The sequence below is a fragment of the Rhinolophus ferrumequinum genome, chromosome 20 (genome assembly GCF_004115265.2).
Source record: "Rhinolophus ferrumequinum isolate MPI-CBG mRhiFer1 chromosome 20, mRhiFer1_v1.p, whole genome shotgun sequence".
NCBI lineage: Eukaryota > Metazoa > Chordata > Mammalia > Chiroptera > Rhinolophidae > Rhinolophus > Rhinolophus ferrumequinum.
The window spans coordinates 25,551,269-25,561,485 of NC_046303.1; positions in this window are offsets into that span (position 1 = coordinate 25,551,269).

Below are 10,217 nucleotides of genomic sequence, written 5' to 3' on the forward strand. Positions count from 1 at the left end.
GATAACGCTAGTGAAAAAAAGGTAAGATTAGAGGGAGGGGACTAGTTAGGAGGCTTGTTAAGACTCCTTGTTAGAGATAATGAAAGTCCTAAACAAATAAGGTTAATAACAGAGAAAATAGATTGAGGGTGTTAAAGAACAAAATTCAACCGAAAAAATGTAAAGATCTAATACATGGGTCCTTCTTTTCACTAGAGGGAATGTAGGTTAGCCCTGGCCCAGAAGGTTGTGCTATGAGAGTAGAACAAGATTACCAGGAATATCTGAGACAGGAGTGGGAAGAGTGTCCTCTGTCGATGGTACAGGATCAAAGAAAGAATCAAACAGAACCTTAATTCTCCTCAATTCTACCACTTGTCCAGGACTTGGCAACTGACAGGCATTTCGAAAATATTTGCAGAATGAATGAATGAGCAAATTAAGTGTGTCTTAGACTCTTTGTGCCTCATTTCCTCCATGAATTGTTTTTGGACATTGAATAAATTTACTCTATGCATAACCCAATAATTGTTAGATAAAATAGTACCTCATTGGTATATGATTACTTTTATTTTTTAGCTTCCTGATTGTATTAACTCAACAGCATTTTAGTCATAAATAATTAGGATCTAAAAATTACTCTAAGCTACTGAATGTTTTTGGTGTGAAACAAGTAAACTGAGCAAAAATACTTCATTATTTTTGACCTTCCATTGAAGAGAAAAATAAAATTGCTGTCTATTTTCAAGTAATTTAATGAGCAAACTGAATCCTAATTTGATATTAAGTCATTTGCATTTTTATAAAAATCAGTATTTGTTAAATAAATGAAGAACACATACGTTTACAAAGTTACTGAAAAAGGAATTTTCCTTATTTTTCAATTATCCTCCAAACTGTCTTATAAGGAAAGCAAGATCTGTGTGATTTATTCTGATTTTATAAATGAAGAAACTGAGGCTCTGTGAGGGTAAGTGATTTATTTGCTGAGGGTCCCTAGGCTAGTGTTTTGAAGTTGTCACTTGGCTGACTCCATGTAAGAGTTCTGCCTGTGATCACATGCTAACTCGCTTTGGGATGTGGAGTGCAAGGGAGGAAAGAAGGTTCTTTCAGAAAGTTTCCACTACAACAGATTAGGGCAGTGAAAAAATATGGAAGATCAATGTGTCCTTGTTTTGAAAGTACATTTCCTGTTTTTAGCACAATAATCCCTCAGTAGGCTTCATTTATCACGAGGATATGATATTTAAGGACTAATAACAATCAGTCAGGAATGTATTGTGAGTTGGCAACAAATCTATGATGTTCTCCATCCAAAATGATTTTATGTTCTTAAGACATATCCAGATGTGGTTTCCAAATCAGGGAATGAAATAAGTTTAAAGTTGAACACTTACCCAGAAATAACTAGTGTTGGGGGACTGCCCTGTTATCTTCTATTTAAAGATAAAACTGCCTTTTAATAGAAAATTGGGGGTTTTCTTAATGCCCCAAGTGATCATTATACATCAAACCAGTGGGTCTTTATATTTTCTTTAGAATTGTAACTCTCTGTGATACAAATTCAAAGTATGCTGGATGGCTTATTAAACTGGGAGGCCATATGCTTCCTCAGGAATCTAAACATTAAATCAGTCTAATATTCAGACTGAGAAATCGCTTCTGTTTCAAATCATAGCTTAAGACATTAGAGAAAAATGTGTAATAAGTCAGGTTTTCAACTATTTCTATAATTCTGAAATTAAACTTGTCCTCAAGATGTCCTAAACGCTAAGTATAATAAGGCAATGTTGTTTCAGGAAAAATCTGAGATGTTAGAAAGCTCTGTGTTGAATGATTACAAAGATAAGTAGTATTCAATTTGAAATCCTGCTCTATATAAAATAGTCTGTGACATAGACCACACACTAGAACTCAATCTTACTGTTTCAGTCTCACACTGGAAAAAATTGTATTTCATTCCAAAACAGATGCATAGAGAAAGTATGAATGATCCACCAGAATATCTTGGGATGACTACAGATCTGTGTGTGTGTGTGTGTGTGTGTTAAAATCTGACCATATCAATAATTGCTGAACTATTAGTAACAGAAGATCAATTTTAAATGTAATGTTTTTATCTAAGAGAAATGTAATGTTTTGTAACTTAGAGAGTAAATTTATAATTAGTTCTGTTTATCCATATCTATAAATGGTAAATGTAAATAACAGGTATTGGTAAGGATGTGGAGAAAACAGAACCCTTATCCACTATTGGTAGGAATGTAAATTAGTGCAGCCACTATGGAAAACAGCATGAAAGTTCCTCAAAAAATTAAAAACAGAGCTACCATAGGATCCAGTAATTTCATTTCTGGGTATTTACCAGAAAACAAACAAACAAACAAAACTGAAACACCAACTTGAAAAGATATAAGCAACCCCATGTTCATTGTAATATTATTATTTTTTTTTTCAAGAGATGCATTTATTGAGTAACCAGGGAAAGCAAAGACGAAAGAAATGGCTAGTGAGGTAAGATTTTATGGACCCCAGGTTTCCAATTGTGTCTGCCCTCCATACTGGTCTGTATGTTTCTCCAGGGCATCTTAAATCTGTTGGGAATGTTTGTGAAATGAATGAATGAATGAATGGTTGAGTCATTCACCCTGGCAGATGATGTGGCTCAATCTTTCATTAGGACACTGCTAAGGGTCGCTCATTGCAGAATTATTTACAATAGCCAAGATACAGAAACAACGTAAGTGTTCATTGATGAATGAATGGATAAAGAAATTGTGGTGTACATATACAATGGAATATTATTCAGCCATAAAAAAGAATGAAATCTTACCATTTGCAACAACATGAATGGACCTCGAGGGCATTATGCTAAGTGAAATAAGTCAGACAGAAAAAGATAAATACCATATGATTTCACTTATATGTGGAATCCAATAACCCTTAGCCCCTATAAAAAAGAAGCACCAAGCTCATATGTACAGAGAACAGACTGGTGGTTGCCAGAGGTGGGAGGTGAGGGTGGGAAAAAGGGTGAAGTGGTTCAGAAGGAAAAAAAAAAAAAAGGTAAATATATCTGTAAAATATTAAGAATTTTGTATATTCTATTAAAAAAAGGAAATTATAAATGATGGACATGGTTCATATTTTGTACTTTATCACTAAATGGACTTTCCAGGTTAGAGGTAGGCATTGGATTAGTGTAATGCAGGAATACGAGGTAGACTGTAATTGAATCTTCTGAAGTTCATATACAACTTGTAAATTTACAAACTATAATTATATGCAATAAAACAAAAAAAAATTTCCCTTTCTTTGGAGAAATGGATATTAAAATGAGGCTTCTGAAAATCAAATGTTTTAATATTTTGGATCTCAAACTATAATTTCCAAACAATTTAAAAATTCCATTTGATTAAATTTTACTCAAATACTAAGGAATATATTATTGAATATGAGGTTAAAAGTTTTAATAAATTCCAAGAATATAAAAAAATAGCTTGATATTAAAAAATTATATGCAACTGCTGATGGGAATACAAAATAGTGCAGCTGCTTTGGAAAACTATCTGGAAGTTCCTCAAAAAGTTAAACATACAAGTTAGAATTATCATATGAGCCAGCAATTCCATTCCTAGGTATATACACAAGAGAAATGAAAATGTTCATACAAAAATTTGTATGTAAATATTCATAGCAGCATATTCATAATAGCCAAAGAGTGGAAACAACCCAATGTCCATCAAATGATGAATTGATAAACAAAATGTGGTGTATCCATACAAAGGAATGTTATTTGGCAATAAAAATAAATGAAATACTGATTCATGCTGTAACATGGACGAAACGTGAAAACATGCTAAGTGAAAGAAGTGAGTCTCAAAGGACAAGATTCCATTTATATAAAATGTCCACCACAGGCAAATCTGTAGAGAGAGAAAGTAGTATGTCAGTGATTGCCTACGACTGGGAAGGGAGAAGGTTGGAGAAAAATGGGAAGTAACTGATAATAGGTATGGAGTTTCTATTTAGGATAATAAAAATGTCCTAAAATTGATTTTGATGATGGTTATACAACTGTGACTATACCCAAAATCATTGAATTGATAAAATAAATAAATAAATAAATAAATAAATAAATAAATAAATAAATAAATAAATAAATAACTAGGGGGTGGGCAAAAGCAAGCACTCAAAAAGTAATCAGTTTGTACAAGTAAATCATGTTTCTCTTAAAAAGTTTTACACACTTTCCCAGCTACAAGAATATTTAAATCTAGCACACTTATAGAAATTAAAAAAAAAAATCATTTGCAATACTCCAGCTCTTCAGGATAGGTATATAGACTGTTAAATGTGTTGTGTTCAGAAGAACTAACATTTTGACAAAATGCATTACAGTTGTTTTACTTCAAAGGGAAAATATCATCAGGCTTTAATAGATCGCCTTGAGTGTTTGTATCTGAATATCTGGTCATCTGAAGAGTGATTGTTTGCCAAGCAAATAATTAGCATGTACTAGCTGACTGTCTCTAGTTACATATGCAAGACTTCACAAAACAGCAGAAGGCCTTTGAGGGGTTAGGTTTAGAACTGTGTCTACTGCGTGTTTTCATCTCACAGATAATCCACTCCAAATGTAATATAAAAATTACACTGCTGCAACATCAAAGAAGAGGTCTAAACAAAGATTAACCAAAGGTATTTGGCAATCCACTGTGCCAGTGGATGGAGACAGAACTCTCGGTTTTGGCAGCTGCGTTGTATACATTCTAATCTAGACTGAACTCTCAGACTTCTTACCAAGCTGAACACTCGTGTGACTGGTAAAACTTTGGCATAAACACAGACAGTGCTATGTATATGAATTCCTCTGGCAGCCTGATATTTATGTCTTGGAAATTAAACATGCATGTATTCAAAAAAAAAAAAAAGCAAAAGAAATACAATACATTCTTTAAGCATTGTTATAATAGATGTCACCACATATTATTTTCTTTCATGATGTTAGCCCTAAACACACTGTAAATTATTTAAGCAAATACACAGAACACTAAAATTTAAATTTGCTTTGCTTTCCCCTTACTCCTCTTCTTAAGTTACTTAAGTCACTAACTTTAAGTGACTTCAAAGGAATCAGGACATCAGCTTTCTCTTTTTCCACCCTGAAGCGCTCTGACAACAAATCATCTCACACATGGAAGGAAGAAACTGTTAGCTCTTTCATAGATTTTTGAGATAACTGAAATTATCTGCTGAAGCAACTTTGGGGACTCTTCTGAGATCTTGGAATTTTTTGATCATCCACTAATGTTCTGGAACCAAAGCTTTCACTGAGGTCAGCATTAGAGGGGACTACATCAAAAGATCGTGTTTTCCTTCAAGACATTTTCAGTTCCAACATTTTGGTCTGCATGTAGCAGTCAGGATTCTTAGCTGCCAATCAGTTCTAGTTAGTTAAGCAGAAAAGGGACGTACTATAAGGATGTTAGGTAGCTTTCTGAATCTATAGGAGGGCCAGAGAACTTGGTTTAGAAACCGCACGGCCAAGAACGATGCCAAACTCCTTTCAAGAGTTTCCTGTACCAGCTTTATTATCTCACCTCCCAGTCTCTCTTTATCCCCTGGTATCCCACTGCAGCTGCTGTCACAGACGTCACCAAAGACGGTTAGAGCTGAATCTAACAAACAGTTCATGGATTTTTATCTTCCTTGATCACTAAGCAGCTTTGAGACCATTGACACCTTTTCCCTGAACTTCTCTGATACCACAATCTTTCCCTCCTTTCCTGCATCCTTTGGCCTCTTTTCAGGCTTCTTGGAAGGCTTTGATTTTCCCTACTGCCTATCTCTTAAATATGTTGTTATCCCCCAGCCTTTGTTCTTGACCTCACCTTTTCTCCCTCTGCACATCTCCTTGGACTTCCGCATTTCCCTCAGGATTTCAAATATCATTTAAATGATGATGACTCCCGAATCTGTATCTTCTACCTAGAGATATCACCTACGCTCAGACCTGTGTTACCAACACTTAACTAACATGGCCTCATGGACATCCTATAGGCATCACAGACTCACAATGCTCAAAACCGGGCTCATAATTCCTCCCTCAAAACTTGCCTGTTTCCACATCCTCATGGAATGACACCATCCTCCCAGCTGACTGAGCCAGAAACTGCTTTCACCGTTCACGCGTCTACTTTTCTTACCATTAATGTGCAATCATTTGCAAAGTTCTCCCTACTGATTTACCGCTTCAGTATACATCTGTGCACTACTCACTTTTTTTCCTGAAGCTACTACACTAGTTTATGCCATTACTATCTTATGTCTTGTTGGCTCCCAGCTTCAGTGGTCCACCTGCCTTCATTCTTGCTCCCTCCAGTGCATTCTTTACCCTGCAGTGAAGCGGAACTTTCTATTATGCAAATTTGGCTACTGGCTTCTTTATCTAAAATATTTTCCCAGTATCCCACAGTCTTCAAGGGTAAAGTCTAAACGCATTAACTAACATGTTTTAAGGTCTTTCATTGACCTTCCTCCTACTGGCTTTGTCAGCCTTAGTCTTCACACACAATGCACCAGCCATAAGCACTGGCTCTGTTAGAGATTACATCCAGCCACATGTAAGTAGTGACTTGAATAACAGAATAGGGAGTGCTGGTGGCATTATTATCATTATTATTATTATTATTATTATTATTATTATTATTATTATTATTTACCGTATCAAGAAATCCAGGGGTAGACAGTTCAGGGCTGGAACACAGTTTCCATGATATCATCAACCTCCCAGGCTCCTTATTTTATCCTTCTATACTACCACCCATAGCTCACGTCTTTCCTCCTTGTGGTTACTTCATGGTTGCAAGATGCTGCTCCCCCTCCAGCAGCCCAGCCACATTCCAGATAGGAGAGGAGAAAGGAAGCGACAAGGAGGAAGAGATAACACCTATATCAGGAGAGCAAAACCTACTCATACGTCACCCAAACATCTGCTTATGTCTCATTGGCCAGAACTCTGACTAAATAACAGCATAGACCCCAGGAACCTTCCCTGAATCCTAAAATATGAAACATTCTCTAGCAGGCCCTTTTGTCATTGTTTCTGCTGCTCTCTTCATCTAGAACATGTTCATAACTCTTCTTCGCCTGGCTAACTTCTACTTATTCTTCATGCCTAGCTTAAATGGTACTTCTTTTAGAATGTCGTCTTTGAGCCCCTCCTATCCAACCCACCCTCAAATTTCAAACTAACCTTCCTATGTATTCTCAGCAAGATTTGCTTTTTAAAATGTGATATCATTTTCTCTTAAATTCTCAGAATATCCCACTAGACTACGTGTATGCCTGTTTTGCTCACCACTGCAGGTCCACAGTACATAGTATATCTGCATTCAAGATAAGCTGTTGAATGAATATGAAATAAACATGAATATGATAGAGATCAAAAGGATGTATTCGTTATATGTTATAATCTATATTATATATATGAAGCACACTATACAGAGATCCAAGACATTAGAACATACTTGAAAAGAAATGTGAGGTAAATCATATGGAGTGGATCAATTTTGCTTGTAATTAAAAATATGCTCCGCACCCATCAGGGACTGGCCTTACTCTCCCCTGGGCCACTTGCTTATTTTTCTCAGATGTATGGTTAAGATGTGAGTACATATAAAACAGATAGATGAGACTCAATAGAGTTAGTTACTTTGAAGAAATGATTGACTAGTACAGGGACTAGGATTAAAGCATATGTCAGGTAACGGATCAAAGGAGAGATCCTAATAGTTCTCTCTCTCACCTTGGCAATGAAATCTTTCTAAATTAAAACAAAATAGTTCTATTTCCAACCTCGACTCTCAAATATTATTACACGTCTTCTCACGTTTCCCAATGTCTTAGCACTTAGCAGAAACTAAATGAATATTTGTTGAATGAAATACATGCAGGGAAAGTGGCTGGATGTGTCATTATTCCTCATATTGGGAGAAAAATGTTGGAGATTGATAAAGCTTAGGAAGAAACTCTTGCCTAGGGATTTTCATGTTGAATGCTGCAGAAGGCTGAGACCCCTTGCAGGTTTCTCAGGCTTAATTTTTTCTCAGCGCAGAATTCTGTAGTTCTTTCCTAATCATTCTCTTATGACATGTACTGATGACTTAACACAGAAATCCTCACTCTTGGCTAAACATGGTCTCCAAATCTAGATAGATTACTTATGAATTAATGCTTTCCGAAAAATTAAAGAAACACTGAATATATTCTGAAAATTAAGATTCAGAAAGAATTTATATTTGCTAACATCATTCTAAGTGGGATAGACATCAGAGAATATGCTTTGGAAAAACTAGCCATATCTCGGAATAAAATATACAATATAACTTTAAAGTTTCACTAATATGAATAATGCAAAACACTAAGTGATGACAATCTGTGGTGGCACTTTTATATTTTTAGTGAGCTATCATAAGATTGCGAAAACATGATGAAAACAAACAAAGAATGGCCTCAAGGTATAAGTGAAATTAAAAGCCAACTCATAAATAAACCATTAATTAAGCATTCTCTATATGTTCATCCATATTTATCACATGCCCTGATATAAGGGAAGCCTCCAAGATTTTGCTGGGCAAACGTTTGCTCCCAAACCTAGAACCAATATTTTCCTTTTGTTCTCTTCTTTTATTTCCTCCCCCAGCTCTATTGAGATATAATTGGCATATAATATTATTTAAGCTTAAGATGTTTTGCTACATTTATATATTGCAAAATGATACGTCCATAACATTAGTTAGCACTTCTATCCTGTCACGTAATCACCATTTCTATTTTCATGGTGACAACATTTAATATTTACTCTCTTAGCAAAATTCAAGTGTATACCATAGTATTATTAGCTACAATCATCATGATATAATTAGATCCCCGCACTTGTTAATCCTATAACCGGAAGTCTGTACCCTTTGATCAATGTCTCCACATTTCCCCTACCCAAACCCCAGTAACTACCACTCTACTTTCTGTTTCTCTGAGTTCTATTTTTTATGTTTCATATTTTATTTTTTTTTAGATTCCATATGTAAGAGTTACTACATATTTGTCTTTCTCTGTCTGACTTATTTTGCTAAGCAGATACCTTCAAGGTAGAACCAACATTTCTTAAGAAATCATTTTGTGCATTCTTTAAGAAATAACCTTCATTTCATAACTTCAGTGGATTTTCCTCAAAAGATGATGAGGAAAGCATCTTTTCTGATTTATACAAGGGTAATGATGGGAAACTGACCTTAAAATGGTTCCCTGCCACGTGGAACTGACCTAAAATGGTGGTCTGAGTGGAGAGAGGTCCCCAGCCTAAGCCCCAGAAAACTTCCGCATAACCCCCTCCAAGCCACACCTTGAGCCAATCACCAGACGACACCTACCCCTTCCCCGACTCAAGAAAGTCCCCAACCCATAAAAACCTGCTCAAAACCTTGCTAGGGGCTCAGTCTTTTGAGAAGGATCCCGCCGAGCCCGCCGGTGTAATAAAGCTGACTCTCCTAACTCTCTGAGTGCCGCTTGGGTTCTTTCCAGTCTTGGATTTTGCAACAGTAATATGTTCTGTTTAATATTTCTATTTCATTTATCAGAATTTGTTTGAATGAATGTCAAAAAATGGTCTGCAGAAGTAAATTTATACATAATAAATAGTTGTCAAAGAGGACGTTACATGATAAGAAAAAAAGAAATGAGAGCGAGGAAGAACGAAAAGAAAAAGGAAGAAGAAAGGAAGAAGGAAGGAAAGAAGGAAGGAGGGAAGGAAGGAAAGGAGGAAGGGAGGACAGCTTGCTTCTGGAGAAGGTAGAGTGATGTGTAACAGTCCCCTTTCATACAAGCTGAACACTGGTCAACAACACCCCTAGCCTCCCAGAAGCACTGAGCCACATGTTTGGGGAGATGTGGCCACCAAAACTCCTCATTTTTTTCAGTCTCCTTTCTTAGAAGGTTTCAAGAACATTCTTCATGTTAAACTGTTACAAGGCCACAATCTTCCTAACTTCTGAAGGATAAACACATAGAGGGTCCATTGTTGATGGATGTGCTCAGGATTTCTCAAGGTGCCCAAGCAGTCCCCTTCTTCTCCTGACATGTGGCCATGCAGCAGCCTACCCGCCTGTCTCCTTGTACCTGCCCCCAAAGAAAGGAGAGTCTGTGAGACGGATCCTTTCAGGGACTTGCTTCACCTT